Source organism: Oryctolagus cuniculus, chromosome 16 (assembly GCF_051225735.1).
Source record: "Oryctolagus cuniculus isolate XC-2025 breed Fujian yellow rabbit chromosome 16, ASM5122573v1, whole genome shotgun sequence".
Lineage (NCBI taxonomy): Eukaryota > Metazoa > Chordata > Mammalia > Lagomorpha > Leporidae > Oryctolagus > Oryctolagus cuniculus.
The window spans coordinates 92012937-92029039 of NC_142882.1; the positions used below are offsets into that span (position 1 = coordinate 92012937).

The 16103-nt window shown below is 61.1% G+C and overlaps 1 protein-coding gene across 3 annotated transcripts in view; it reads right to left on the reverse strand.

Moving 5' to 3' along the window:
• GRB10 (growth factor receptor bound protein 10) overlaps nt 1–16102 on the reverse strand; it is a 113300-nt gene extending 97198 nt beyond the window's left edge. For 2 of the 3 annotated variants that reach the window (XM_051853162.3, XM_051853161.3), the window contains exon 1: nt 15909–16102. The gene's annotated coding sequence lies outside the window, so the exon portion shown is untranslated. Of the gene's footprint in view, nt 1–6777; nt 6799–15908 lie in introns of those variants that run through there. The other variant, XM_070059469.2, reaches the window with a different exon arrangement.
• Between the last annotated feature and the right edge of the window lies 1 nt (nt 16103).

Consider the following 16103-nt stretch of genomic DNA (forward strand, 5'->3'; position numbering starts at 1 on the left):
CTAATTCAATTAGCCAGCCTATGCTGTTTTTCAGGAGGGGCACAAAAAGGTGACTCTAAAAGACGAGCCCTGTGAAGGAAGCAGCGCCACAGGGCGTCCCACGGGCTCTGACCCAGCACAGCCCCTCTGCCCCTCGCAGCACCCTCAGCACCCTGCAGCACACTGACTTTTCGGAAAAGCCCTGCCATCGAGAGACCAACCTCCACCCTTGTTTCTGAGCTGATGTGGTGGGGATGTTTCTCGCTTGTGCATCTTCGACCTCCAGGAAGCATGGAGGAGTCCACCACGATCCAGGAAGCATGGAGGAGTCCACCACGATCCAGGAAGCATGGAGGAGTCCACCACGACAGCACACCCCGGGGGTGCTCAACACATGGGCAACGTCTACCCAGCAACTAGCACAGGCACAAACCCAAGACTAAGGGATGAGTCATGGAGGGGACATCTTGGGGCCAGCACGCCAGGAGACACTAAGGAGAGGCGTGCCCCGGAGTGGACACTGACACAGAACACGGCGTCTCCCGAGCAGGAAGAGGAAAGCTGCACTAGCGCCACCTCCCCTTACACGGAAGCCAGGAGCCAGCCCAGCCTTCCCTTCTGACAGACGCTGGGCACGGGCAGCGGCACCCAGCCCCTGGGACATCACTGCTGCTCCTGTCCACATCAGACCGAGCCCCTCCCGGGCTGGCTGCTGGGACGGGGGCACCACCCAGGACCCAGCGAGGCGTGAGGTGTCACAACTCACAGGCTCACTGAGGACACCAATCCTACAACCCTGACGCGAAGGCAGGGAGGGCTCCCCAGGCTGTTCAAGATTCAAAAGGTCTCAGATCTTTCTAAAAGTATCCTACCACCATAAACAAAAGAGAAACCACAGGAGAAAGCCCATGAGGGCCCAGGCAAATGTCAGAGAAGGGCTCTACACAAACATTGATAACCAGAATACAGTGCGGACACATTTGAAAATGTCACTTAGACCAGCGGACGGCTCATCACAGAAAATGCCTGCAGAAACTCCTGCTTAATTAACAGCAATACTGGTGTCTGTGTCGTGGCACAGCAGGTAAAGCTGCCACTGCCATGCCTGCACCCTATATTGGCACCAGTTTGCGTCCCGGCTGCTCCACTTCCCATCCAGCTCCCTGCTAATGGCCTGGGAAAAGCCGTCAATGATGGCCCAAGCCCTTGGGCCCCTGCCCCACCCACGTGGGAGACTCGGATGAATCTCTGGCTTCGGCCTGGCCCAGCCCTGGCTGTAACAGCCATCCAGGGTGTAAAACCAGCAGATGGAAGCTTGCCCGCTCTCTAACTCTGCTTTGCAAATAAAGAAAGAAATCTCTAATAGCATAATTAACAATCACTCTTACATGACAAAATGTCCTTTTCAGAAAATTTCTGGAGAAAGAGAAACTAGAGATGAAAGGGGGGGATGCCCTCCTCCCTCCTGTGGGATGTGTGGAGGCCGTCAGCTGAGGGGCACCCATGGGTGCTGGTCAGCAATGCAGAATCCCAGGCCCTATCCCAGACCTGCTGAAGCAGAGGATGCCATTTGACACAGCCTCTTGGAGCCTCACTTACACACTAAAGCACCATTTGGGGCCAGCGCTGTGGCATGGTGGGTAGAGCAGCCGCCTGCAGTGCTGGCATCCCATAAGGGCAGCAGTTCGAGTCCCAGCTGCTCCACTTCTGATCCAGCTCTCTGCTATGGCCTGGGAAAGCAGCAGAAGATGGCCCAAGTCCTTGGGCCCCTGCACCCACATAGGAGACCTGGAAGAAGCTCCTGGCTCCTGGATTTGCATCAGCCCAGCTCCAGCCATTGCAACCATTTGGGGAGTGAATAAATCTCTCTCTCTCTCTCTCTCTCTCTCTCTCCCTCCCTCCCTCCCTCCCTCCCTCTGCCTCTATGTAACTCTTTCAAGTAAATAAATACATCTTTAAAAAAAAAAAGCACCATTTTCTGACACTTAGTATTCAACTTGTATCAGAACTGAAATTCGCCAGCTGCCCTCAAGAAAAGGAGCAGGAAAACACAATGATACCAGGCAGGCCTCCCCCTTGCTCTAGGTTTTGGCTTCAGTCACCTGTCAACCATAGCCTGAAAACAGGAAATGGAAAACCAGAAACTAGTAAGTTTCAAATTGTGGGCCATGTGGAGTTGTGAAGTCCCTCTGCTCTGCCCAGCCTGGGCCAGGAGGCATCCTTTGGCCAAATATGTCCACGCCACACATGCCACCCAGAGTACCCACACCACTCACCCACGCCACACACAGTATCCACACCACTCACCCACGCCACCCACACACACCACACACAGTATCCACACCACTCACCCCCACATACATAGTATCCACACCTCTCACCCACCCACCCACACCACACAGTATCCACACCATTCACCCACGCCACCCACACCACACACACACACAGTATCCATACCACTCACACCACACACAGTATCCACACCACTCACCCCCACATACATAGTATCCACACCTCTCACCCACCCACCCACACCACACAGTATCCACACCATTCACCCACGCCACCCACACCACACACACACACAGTATCCACACCACTCACCCCCCCACAGTATCCACACCACTCACACCACACACAGTATCCACACCACTCACCCACGCCACCCACACACACCACACACAGTATCCACACCACTCACACCACACACAGTATCCACACCACTCACACCACACACAGTATCCACACCACTCACCCACGCCACCCACACACACCACACACAGTATCCACACCACTCACACCACACACAGTATCCACACCACTCACCCACGCCACCCACACACACCACACACAGTATCCACACCACTCACCGACCCACCCACACCACACACAGTATCCACACCTCTCACCCACCCACCCACACCACACACAGTATCCACACCACTCACCCACACCACACACACCACACACAGTATCCACACCACTCACCCCCCCACACTGTATCTACACCACTCACCCATTCCACCCACACTACACACACAATCCACACCACTCACCCACACCACACACACCACACACACAGTATCCACACCACTCACCCACGCCACCCACACCACAATCCATACACTCCCCCACACCACACACACCACACATGCCACACAATCCATGCCATCCACGCCACACACACCACAAGCTGCCCACACAACTCAGCCATCAGACAGCCAGGTTCACTGCCATGGTGCCACAACGCTGTGTTCAAACGTCCCTATTTTATTAAATGCAAAGGTACTGAGGCCGCCCACTTGGATGCACTCGAGTGAACGGAGTGGAAAGGAGAAGACACGGCATGGCATCTTGAGAGCACACATCCACGTGCACGTGGCTTGTGCTGCAGGCTCTCCCTGTGCCTACTTCACAAATCCAGCCCCAGCACAGGCAGGTGCACACAGAAAAAAACACAGGAGAGGACACTTGGAGACGTTTGTAGGAGACGGGTTTAAACAATCAGCTCATTTCAGGGATGAACATTCTGAAACCCAGGAGTTCTTTCATAACTTAGTTTTCCATGAACTAAAGACCCCTTGTGTGCACGGGTGTCCAAGTGTCGCACCAGAACAGACTTATCTCCATGACCTCTCGCGGGCCCCCGCACAGGCTTCAGTGCTACCCCGTGGTTTCAGGTATCCACAGAGGGCTTGGACCAGCTCCAGAATGAGGGAACTATTGCCCCTCATGGGCCCTCTGTCTGCTCACCCCCCACCCTGCCCCCCGACACAGGGCCTTCATTATTTCCAACCCAAGTGGGGCAGGAACAAGCTACAGCGACAGCTGGCCCCTCAAACATTTGCTGAGTGAGTGACAGGAGGGAGAGGTCCTGACAAGTCTTGCGAAGGCCTCCTTGTAATCCTCATCCCATTTGGGCACCGAACAACTGCTTGGGGTTGCAGGGCTGTCAGAGGCAAAAGCGGACAACCAGTTGCAAGCCATCAGCGTGACTGCGGACTCAGAAGCTGCCTCCCAGGGCAGTCATTTGGCACAGTGGCCAAGTCACTGCCTGGAATACCGGCATCCCATATAGAAGTGCCTGGACAGAGCCCCAGCTCCCCCACCCCACCTCCAATCCAGTTTCCTGCTAGTGTACTTCCTGGGAGGCTGCAGGTAACAGCTCAGGCACTTGGGTGCCTTCCACCTTCATAGGAGACCTGGAGCCCTGGGCTCCTGGTTTCAGCCTTGCCCAGCCTCATCTATCTCACGCATCTGAGGAGTGAACCAGCAGACAGAAGATCTTACTCACTATAGTGCAGGAACAGAGGGGAGGTATTTGAGGAGACTTACAGGTACTGCATAGACACCTAAAGCCAGATTTGAGCTAGGGGCACCCTGACTTCAGCCCAGACCCTCCCAGGTCCACCAACCAGGGATGACACCGGGAGCCACAGACAAGAAGGGGCGGAAGAGCAAAGAGGCCCCAGGCACGGCGGCTGCCCCATGCCCTCCCCGTCCCAGCCACAGGCAGCATTTCCCTACCCATTTCATTTAAACTCTGTCCTGGAGAGGACCTAAGCCCACTCCCCACGAACCAGAGAAGGGGAACCAGAGCAAATCTTCATGGACACGGCGCAGGTGCCCATGCGGCTCGGGGTCAAGACCCATGGGTCACTTCCAACTACAAGGCCCCCGACTCACAGCTAGGTTCTGTCCTCTGTGAGCTTAGCGCACAGAGCACTGCAGGGTTGGGGGCTCCCCTGTGCCCACAGCCACTGCCCAGCGCTATGACAGAGCCTGGACCAGGCAGCACTAGCCCAGGAAGGAGCAAACTCAGAATCCCAAGTGCAGTTTCTACTGAGAGAAGGCAGTGGGAAAATGACTAAGTGGAGCCATCGCCAGCCAGGGACTGCCCAATGTGACCTCCACAGCACACGAACACAACCAGCATCTTGGTCAAGGAGAGGCTGCACGGCCCCAGGTGGTCTCACAGACCACGTCACCGTCTCAGCTACGCAAATGCACTCTGTGACATTCCACAGTGACGCCACCGCCCGCCACCATCTCAGAAGGCCTCCCCCCCCCCAGTTGAGCGGCGTGCGCCTACACACAGATTACAGCACCCTGGTTCCAGACACCACACATGGCCAGGCCAAGAGTCCCACAGACATGCCTCCCAGGGTGGAGCAGAGGGAGCCCCGGGGAAGGAGCTAAGGGAAACAAGAGAGTCTCTCTGGACCAAGGCTCCCTGTCCCCCCAGGGCCCACGGGGCTCTGACTGCCTGAACGCCCTCCTTGCTCCACCCTTGACCTAGCACTGAGGGAGCTACCAAGCTTCCGACCTAATCCCCAGGAGCCCAGAGCACCACAGAGGCCCCCAGCCTTGCACCTCTCGAATTCCACAAAGACATGGGCAGACAGGTCAGCCCCACAGGTGGACTCTGCATGGACAGGTTGGTGTCCAGAGGCCACGCCAGCAAATCCCTAGTCCTCACTGCGCATCGGCCTGGGCCTCACTCAAGGCTGGTTTAGGGCAATGGGCTTCCAGACACATTCTTCCCCAAGCACAAGCCCCAGGAAGCAGCCCGGCTTCCGTGGGCCCACAGGGCTGAGTGACCGTGGACTCAGACTGCAGTCTAAATGTCACCTCGCTCCGAAACTCAAAAGAGGCAGTGTTCTCCGAGAGCTCGGAAGCCCCGTCCTGGGGCGGTGACTACACGAGGGCTGCAGCAGAGACCTGCGGTGGAAAGCCTTAGCCGAGGATTCAGGAATAAAAATAACACGCTTCTATTCTACCAACCTGGGACTCCTCTCACTCCCTCTGAGCCCACAGTGAGACTGCCATTCCCTCCGCTGACTGCATTTTTCCACAGGGAGTGCACAACACCCTCTGTCCCGCAAGGCAGGGCCAGGCGGGGCAGCGGGCATTTCAACCCCAAGCCCACAGCAAGGCAGTGCTTCGGGCACAGTGGCCTTGCACCCCAAATCTCCATGCGTTTTGCTTCCCCGCTCAAAACACACCCCTGGCTGCTGCCCATCACAGCCCATCCCCAATCCGTCCACGAAGCACACAGGCGTGGGCCCTGCTCCCACCACAGGCAGCCCCAACCTGCCCAGCGCAGCAGCGGGCCTTGGCGCTCCTACCGCGAACACCCAACTCCCCTCCGGACTTCAGGAAAACAAGAAAAACCACCCCGCTGCAATCCCCAGCCTGGCAGCCGACAGTCAGAACGGGCGCCATCTCAAGCCAGCAGCCACCTGTGTGCCCAGGGCCCCCGCCACCACACAGAGGACCGCAGGGCCAAGGACAGCCAACCCGCAAACGGGCAGCCGGGCCACGAGGGCAGGGGAGTCCTGCGCGCACCGCACCAACGCGCTGAGCTCCATGGAGGATGGAGCGCAGGGAGGCTGCCGGCGTGCAGTTCCCGCGGGAGCAAGGCTTTTGCGGGGAAAGGGGCAAAGTCACGAGGTGCTTCACCGCAGAATTCCACGCCGGCTCCCGCGCCGCCACGGCCGGGCAGAGACCGGTCTCCGTCCACCACGCACAGCGTCCCCGCGCCCGAGGCGCGCCGGTGCAGCTCCTCCTGGTTACGTAACAGCGGCCGGTCCGCGGGAGGAGGTTACATAAGCCCGTCTTGCCGCCGCGGCAGCGGAGCGCCACGCTACCGCGGCATACATCACCGCCGGGGCCCTTCCTCCCCACACCCGGGGCCGCGCAGCCCACGCGGAGCCAGCCCTGTGCACCGACCGGCCGCGGGCACCGCGGCAACCCCTCGCCCCCGCGCCGCGCCGACGGCCAAGCCCACCTGCGTACCTGGGGACACTGCCGCGGCGGCCTCGGCCGCACGGTGTCGCTGCGTGCGCGCCGCCGGCCCGGGCAGGGCTCCGGCGCCCGGCAGTTTCCAGCGTTTGGACAGCGCTCCGCATGGACAGCGCTCGGCCACGAGATCGCGCCAGCGGCGCCCGGCTCGGCCCTGACCGGGGACCTGCAGCGCGGAGCTCCGCAGCGGGGCGCCAGAGCCACCGGGCGCCCGAGTGCGCGCTAACACGCCCGGCGGGCCAGTGCCGCCTGCGGGGACGCCATCCTGGCGAGCGGGCGATCCTGTGGGCCGCGCGCGCGGCCGGTCGGACCCACGCCCATCATCTCGCGGGTGCCGAGGCCCTCCTTTCGCGCTGCTCTGCCTTCCAGGCCCGGTACCCCCAAGCACCGGGCGGACGCGGGCAGCACCGCACGCCCTTGCGCACTACGGAACCCCAGGACCAACCCATGTGACGCGGCCACGCCCCAAGGCCCGGCGGGGGCCCTCCGCTGCCCAATCCCCGGATCCCTGGTTCTCATGGCAACCCCCAAGAACCTCGGGCTCCCGGCAGCGCTGCCTCCCCTCCCCCACGGCCCCCGCCCGAGGGCCGGCACGCGCACCACGGCCGGCCGCTCTGGGATGCCGCGTCTTCCGTGCCCGCGCAGCGCGCGGCACACGCGAACGAGCGCAGGCCCGCCGCGGGGCAGCGCCGGCAGCACCATGGGCAGCTCCCAGGCCGCGGCGAGGGCGGGGCCATGCGCGCCAGGCGCCGGCCGATCGAAATTTCAGCACCAAGGCCGCCACCAAACAGCACCAGGGCCAGCGCCACTGGGCAGAGCGCGCCTAGACGCGGAGAGGAGCGCGGTGCCGCGGCAGACCCGAGTTGCGGGGGCGGGGGCGGGGACCTCGGCGCGGTGGCCGTGACTTTACACGAGCACCCCAGTCGAAGCCGGCAACAAAGGACGCAGAAAGGAGACACCCGCGGCTCCACACACAACGCACGCACACGCGCGCACACGAAGCTGTCTCCGGGACCCCTGCCCCGCCCCCACGGGCCCCGAAACCCGAGGACACGCGAGGCCCTTACACGCAGTGGAGGGACGTCCGCACGGAACCTTCTGCTCGCGCCCTCCCATGCGCTGTGCATCGTCTCTAGGTTTCTCATGAGCCCTCAGACCACGCAAAGGCTGCGTAAACAGTGATCGCACCGAGGTGTCTGGAGAAGAGGGACACGGAAAGCAGGCCGTTCCCCAACCTCTTCTATCCCTGGGCGGCGGAGCCTGCGCATGCAGGACCTGTGACTGCAGAGGCCAAGGGTGCATCCACCTCGGCTGCAACAAAGGAGTGGGCAAAGAAGCAAAGAAGGGCTGGGGATGCTGCTTTGGTTTGCACAAGGTCAGGGAGCTGGCAAGCAGCTCTCACCGTGCTCCCGGCAGGGCCCATGGGAGGGAGGGTCGAACGTGGGGGATGGCAGCAGGAGCAGAGAGAGCATCAGCCAGCGGCCGGGACCTGCGTGCCGTCTACATGGGGGCAGAGGCTGCAGGGCCCTGGTGCAGGAGAGTCCAGCGTGCTGGGAGGCCAGCTCAGCACCCCCCCCCCCAGCCACACCAGACGAAACCACAGACATTCACCCCAGGGAGCAGAGGCTCCGAGGTGGTCATGACCACGAAATTCCAACATTGTAAAGTCAATGAGATGAAAGCAGAGTTGAGGCAAGTTCTGAGAGCAGCCACCAGTAGAGCATTAAACCCCAAACAAAGGCCAAGGAGCCTTTCTCACAGCCGGGCTGACCGCAGGCGGCCAGGCCTGCTCCAGGAGGTGTGTGCACCCCTCCCTGAAAGCCTCCACCTTCCACCAGGCAGCAGAGTGCCCAGCACGTGGCACAGGAGTCAGTGGCCTGGGACCCCACCCTGCGGTGCCAGGAGGAGTCAGGGTGCAGACGCCACAGCAAGGCCCTTTTGTTCTGGACCCCAGGCCGGGGCTCTTCTGACATGCTGACCACGCCCCACCTCCGCCATCCACCCGGCAGGGGCTTCCCTGCCAGGCTGGACATCAGTGGGCCCCAGCCTCCAGGGTGTGACAGGCCTGCCACACCCCTCCCACCGCATAAGGAATGCCCAGGACAGTCTCCGCCTGTGACCACTGGGCACGCTGCCACACCAGGACAACAGGAGGGCAGCTTCTCAAAGGCATCAAGGCCGGGGGACAGACAGTGATGGATGGAGTTAGCAGATGCAAAAGTCCTGAGCTAAGCCCACAGGTGGAGATGGACTGGATGTACTCAGTGGAATTCCAGAAAGCCTTAGGAGTTAGAACCATAAGGGCCTCTGGGGGTGGGGGGCAGCAGGGTCCCAAAGGAGAGGAAGAATTGGAAGCAGCCCAGGCCCCCTCCCTCACTCCAGCGGCCAGACCAGGGCTGGGGCTGCCCTTCTGAGAGCAGAGAGGCAGGTCTCGGGACCCGGACACCACCAGGGATCCCAGCCCCCCACCACACAGACACCCCACACGGCAGATGAAGACACACCCATAAGAAGCCGCAGGAGAATCTCAGAGAACACGCTCCAGGCTTCCAGACAGGACAAAGCCAGAGCCACGCTGGTGTCCCTCACGCAGAGCACACGGCTGAGCCGCACCCGCACGGCCAGGCTGCCTCAAGAAGCAGAACTCTGCACTCAGAAACACTCACTGCAAACAACTCGAGACCCCAGAGGCCCCAGAAGTTGTGTCCCACCCACCCCTCCTCGGGAAGCTGTTACAGAACACTCTTCATCGAGTTCCAGGAAGAAACCAGAAAGAAGTCACGAGACCCAGGGGAAGGCAGCGGGTGTGCCCAGGACCTCGGAGATGGACTGGGAGCCAACAGGCGCTGTGGCCAAGGGCACCTGAGCCTGATTCCCCGGGAGGAATGTGGGGGAGCAGCTCGTGCATGTGCGGGAGCTGCACAGCTGTGTGTGTCTGGAAGCGGACGTGACAAGTACACTTTTTAAAAAAACTGAGCAAAGACAGCTCGGGAGAAAACAGAATGTTCTTCGAGACGGGGAAAGCCTCAGCCACGTGGGACCGTGCCCGCCCTGATTCCTGGGCTGGCCACGTTCAGCGGGAGACGTGATGGGGGATGGGAGAGGGTGTGGGCTTCCAGCACCGACAGGGAGAGAGCCCCACTCACAGGGAGGGGCCTCAGAGAGGCCCCGGACAGACTGGGTCCTGGGGGAAGGGAGGAGGGGGCAGTGCAGGAACTCAGCAGACCGCGGGGCCTCCCTTCAGAAACCCAGAGGTCAACAGAAACCGCCTGCAGCTTAGCCTGGCTATCTCAGGAATTTTTTTTTTTGAAGATTTACTTATTTATTTATTTGAAAAGCAGAGTGACTGAGAGACAAAGAGAGAGGCGAGCCAATTCACTCCCCAAATGCCTGCAACAGCTGGGGCCAGGAGCCAGGAACTCCATCTGCACCTCCCTCATGGGGGGCAGGAGCTCAAGTCCTCGGGCCTTCCTCTGCTGTCTCCCAGGCACAGCAGCAGGAGGCCGGATCCAAAGTGGAGGTGGGACTGGACCCCAGGCACTACAAGACGGGACGTGGGGGTCCTGAGCAGCGGCTTAATCCGCGGCGCCACAGCGCCCTGGGAACTAGCAGACCGTATCCGTATATCACGTCCCTATGTCATGAGATGAAAGAGCCTCACTGCACCTAAAGACAGCGTTGAGTAATAGAAAGTCGGCTGAGGCTCTGGGTGACCAGAGGAGACGCCCGGGTGGCGGGGACAGGCGGAGGTGGAGGAGCACAGGCTCTCCCCCATGGCCTCACCCCTGCTCGGGGGCTCCGTGCCGAGGCACTGAGCGCGGCCCTCTCGGGTCACACCCTGGAGGGCATCTGGGAGCCCCCGCAGCTCTTCAGGAGGGAGCAGCGGCTCCGTGGAGGCACCTTGCAACGCAGCCCTGCCCGGCTGGGAAGACGGGGACGGCGCCTCCGGCTGAAACCAGCGCCTACGGGACAGCGGGCAGGCCCTGGACAGCTCCCGGCCCCGCCCCCGCGGGCTGCGCAGAGCGCGCATGCCCCAGGCCGGGCGCTGTCCTTCGGCACCACGCTGCGGGCGCACTCCGAGCTCGCGGAGCTCCGCTTAGCGTAGCTGAGCTGCGCGTTTCTCGCAGTGGGGAATCCTAAGAAATGCTACTCCGTGGTAGCAATTCCTCACCCGAAATTTTGGGGCCCAGAGTGTTTCAGATCTCGGATTTCTTTGGATTTTGGATTATTTGCATATACACAATGAGCTATTTTGAGGGCGGACCCCACGTGTAAACACAAAATTCATTTGTTTCACAGAAAAGGGACCTTCAAAAACTTCATGGAAATGCATATTATGAAACAAGCAAGCAAAGATTTCAAAACATTTTAGAAACAAAATAATCTTACCGTTCAATTCCGCTTTTCCAGACTTCTAGAAGTGCTTTGTAGCCCTTATGTTCATAGCCTGAAAATGGTTTTATACAGCATTTTTTCTTAGTTTTTATTTATTTTCATTTTTACATGAAAGGCAGAGAGACAGAGACACAAAGATTCTTCTATCCGCTGGTTCACTCCCCAAATGGCTGCAACAGGTTTCTGGGCCAGGTGAGTCTGGGAGCTGGAGCTCATCGGGGTCTTCCACACAGCAGGGCCCCACTACCTAACCCTCGCCTGCCGCCTGCCGCGGTTCGTTCATCAGAAGCCAGAATCGGACATGGAGCCAGGCACTCTGCGTGGCAGAGTCCACCACTCCACCGAATGCCCACCCCATACAGTAGTAATTCAGGGTGTAGAATTTTCCACTTGTGGCATCGTGCCAGTGCTCAAAACGCTTCAGGTTTGGAACATTCTGGATTCTGAGATTATGGCTGTTCAGCCTATATTAGATGCCGTAAACATTCTCGTCGCGGCGTTCGGGGTTAAGATGCCTGCACCCCTGACTCCAGAGCACTGGGTCCCTGCCACTGTGTGGGGAGACCTGGGCTCCTGGGTTTGGTGTGGCCCAGGGCTGGCTGTTGTGGGCACTTGGGGAGGCTGCACTCTAGCGGGAAGCTGGACCCGAGGCTGACGCAGGACCCACTCCCGGCACCCTGAAACCGGGTGCAGGCATCCCTAGCGGCATTTCCCCTGCTGCATGGAACGGCTTTAGAGGCCCCTCGAAGAGCTCCCAGGGTGACACGCTCGTGACAGGGAGGGCCAGGTGCTGATTCCGTGCTGAAGCAGTGAGGGCGGCTGCCAGCCCCCCACCCTGCACCAGCTGTGCTGAACTTGGGGTGGGCTGACTGATCAAGACCAACACATCCTGAGCTCTTTCTGTGCCAAATGCTTTTTTTTTTTTCAAGACTTATTTATTTGAAACAAAGAGTGACAGAGACAAAGAGACCTTCTACCTGCTGGTTCACTCTCCAAATGGCTGCATTTGGAGACTGGGCCAGGCAGGAGGCTGGAACTCTATCCATGTCTCCCACGTGGGCAAGAGGAAAAGCAGTTAGGCCATCCTCCACTGCCCTTCCAGCTGCACCAGATCACAGCTGGAGCAGCCAGGACTCAAACAAGCTCCCTGCATGGCAATCAGGGGCTCAACCCCCCTGCACTGCAACACAGGCCCCGCCCAGCGCGTTCTGAATCCCAGAAGCACAACTGCAGCTCCTGGAGCCCAGGCCCAGTGACCGAGCTCCGAGGCCATCAAGGAGCCAAGGAGAGGCGGAGCTGACCGCCTCGGGAGGCCCACAGCCCCCGCCGAGCTCTGCTGAGCTGGCGTGCAGCAGGCCGTCTGCTAGTTGCAGGGAACCCATTTTTGATGGCTGCTACGGTTTGTGGCCAGTGCCTTTGCCCTCAGAAGGCTGCCCAGGAGGCGTCCCAAGGGTCACAGCAAATGTAGCCCGTTGGAGTGGAGGACTTGCGCTCACACGAATGTGCACAAAGCACCAGAGATGAACGCAGGGGGAGCAGAGCCCCTTTCCTACTGAGCCTCACACCCAGACGGAAAGCAAGGGCGTCCGCCATCCTGGGGCAGGCTGACCACCCCGAAGCGCCCCCAAATCCACGCAGAAACTAGAGGAGGTGGGAAATGTGAGGCAGCCACCGCCAGGAAACGGGGTCTGCCCCGACGCAGGGAATCAGGCGCATTCCTCTCTACCTGACACTGTTTCTGCTAACCCCAGACTGGCTTTTTCTTTTCTTTTCTTTTCTTTTTTTTTTTTTTTTTATGTAACCGCTGCAAAGGACGACCACACCACATTGCATTCCATGCTGAAAGAAGAGCCGCGGGCCGGCCTCTGCATGGGGGGTTGCAGGCCTTGCCTGCTGCTGTCCCGCCACGGGCCTGGTGACCAGCAGGCATGTGGACAAAAGCTCACTCCTCAGAGATCAGCTCAGCTGTGTCTCTAAGCTAGGGAGGGCAGGCAGCAGCGAGGGCTCCACACCCATCAGCGGGCAGGCCCTGCAGATCCCTGCTCAGAGCCCCAGAACACCTGTCTCCCAAGCCCCAAAAATAACTTGACCACCTCAATGCTGCACATAATCCGCCACACTTCTGAACTGGGTTTCATGGGAAAACGTTGAATACAACACCAAAGTGTACTGGGTGCAGCCAAAGCAGTGCCCAGAGGGAAACTTCTAGCTTTAAATGCTTCTATCAGCAAAGAAAAGTCTAAAACCAGTGCCCTGGGGTTCTACGTTAAGGAGCTAGAGAAAGAAGAAGGAAGGAAACATCTACAATTAAGCAAAAAACAAAACGAGGCAGGTTAAAAACAAAAAAATTCAAGTTTATTCAATTTAGAACATAATGACTGATAAAGACACGGTAAATCTCTCCTCCTCCTGAGCCCATGCGGTCCACGCTGGATTAGCAGACAGAGACAGACACAGGGATTATGCAAACGTGCAAACCCACAGGCCCGGAGACAGAGCGAAATCCCTCGCTGCGAGCCCTGGCAGGCGGCCGGGACAGGCACACAGCACATCCTGTTCTGTGGGCCTTTCCCACCCGTGCAGCCCAGAGCTGGACAGAACGTCGAGGAAACGGGGCCTTAATTTATGCCACCTCAAAGCGTCAGGCTTCATCAGCCAGCCCAACCAAGAAACGCTACTGCTCCAAGATGCAGCTGGAGGCACAGCGGCCGTCTTTGTTCGAGCACATGGCCAGGTCCTCAGAATCAGTCCTGAGCCAGCTCCTCGATTCTGACTTTGCTCTTTCACTGGACACAGGCATGGCCACTGGAGCAGGAGCAGGGCTGCCCCGGCTTCCGCTTCCGGTGGCCAGCACCGTCCAGAGCCCTGGACAAGCAGCTCTGGGCCCGGACGGCTCCGGCTTCCGGGTCTACAACCGAAAACCAAAATGGGGCCGGCCAGAGGTGAAACGCAAGGGCTGGTTTGGGGGGCCCTCAGCTCTTCCATCTTAATTAAACCGTCATGGAGATAGCAAGCCCCACTCAACAGGCATGGGTCCACGTGTGAAGGGCGAAAGCCCGGCCACGCGGTGACGTGAGGGCTGGCAGCAGCCCCTCAACGGCCTGGCTGTGTGGCGGGCAGGGCGGGCCTCCTCCTCCTCCTCGCCGCTGCTCCTTCCCAGGTGGATGTACTCTCTCAGGGGCATAAAGCACACAGGGCTAAAAACACCCCACGTTTAGGCCGTGCTGACAGCCCTGTCACGTGCTGGGCCTAGGACCTTGGGCAGGCCGAGTGACCTTGGGAGCCTGGGTTTCAGACCTGTGAAACGGGGGTCAGGGGCTGCAGACGGGATTAAAAGCAACGGGGCGCCTCCGAGGGCCTGGGGAGCTGGGAAGAGCTGCACAGGTATCCGTGGCCACGCTTCTGAGTTACACCAGTGAGCCTGCTGGGCGTGCAAAATCTGTCCGCAAGCTCCCTCCCTGCAATCAGGGGCCCGGCCTGTGCCTCCCCGCGCTCTCTCAAGGGCTCCCAGGAAAACTCCAACATTCCATGCAGTGATCCCAGAGTTGTGATTTTTTTTTTTTTTTTTTTTTTGAACAGAAAAACCTAGACATCCGGACGCATTCCTGGAAGCACAGTGGCTGCAGGGCTCGGAGTCCACTGAAGGCTTCCCAAGCCACATTCGGTGCCCTGCGCGGCGGGAGCCCGCTCCTGGGCAGAGAGGCGGTGTGGACACCCCCCGCGCCAGCGCCCGCCACGCCAGCGACGCGTGCTCAGGGCGGAAGGGAGCGGGGCGCGCAGCAGAGGGGCTCCAAATGGCTGAATCAGCATTTTCAGAGACAAAGTATTCTGGGCCCAGCCTTTTAACCGGCGGCGGGGAGAAAGTTGTGCAAGAAGGCGCCTGGCCTCGGCAGCGCGCGCGCTCCGGGCTCTGCTCTGCATCCCTGGAACGGAACGGGCCACCGCGTCCGCGGGAGACCCTCTCTCCGGCCTGGGACCCCGCCGCAGGAGTCACCTGTGGCTCGCCCGCGTCCCCGGCCCGTTCGGCGGCGAGCGCAGGCACTCAGCACAGAAGTAAAGAAGGGCCTGGCCGCCACCACGCACATGCCCCAGGCCCCGGGCCGAGGCCGCCGAGAGGCGCCCGGCGAGGCGGGGAAGTTGCATCAGAAATTTCCCCCTGCAAACCGCACGGCTCTTATCACGCGCGCACGGCCGGCCCGCGGGCCCCACGGCGGCTAACGGGGTCACCAGCAGCACCCGACGCGACGACCGCCCCGGCCAGGGCCGGGCCGCGCGCCGCGCTCGGGAGTGTCTGGCACCGCCGCGGGCCGCCCGGGCGCGCGCGCCGCCGCCCCCGCCGCGCAGCCTGAGCGCCGCGGGCCCCTGGAGCGCGGCCTCGAGCGCGGGCCCCCGCCCCGGCCCAGCCCTCGAGCCGCCGGCGGCGTCGGGCAAGACGGGGCCCGAAGGCGCCGCTCGGGCTCCCCGCGCCTGCCCCCCGGGGCCCGGGGCGCAGCGGGGAGAGCCCGGCGGGGCGCCCAGCCGCCTCCGCCGCGCCCCGCAGCCCCGTCCCGCCGCCCCGGGGCGCCCGAGCCCCCCAGCCCGCAGGCGACGCCCTTCCGCCCGCCGCGCCTCGGCGGGGCCCGGCGTCCCGGCGCGGCCGGGCAGCGCGCAGACAATGCCGGCCCGGGCCGCCGCCGAGGCGCGGCGCGGACCACAAAGTAACTTGCGCCGTGGCGCGCCCAACTCCGTACCTGCCGAGGCGCCGCTCCTCCCTCCGCGTGGCCGCCTGCGACCCTCGGCGTGGCCGGCGGCGGTCGCGGGTCCCCGCGGGCGAGGCTGCGCACAGGACGGTGCCGGGCGCCCCGCGCCGCCGCCGCCGCCGCCCCGAGGCTGCGCGGAAACTTTGGGCTCCAGCGGCTCCGCGCGCGCCCTGCCCTTCCTGCCGC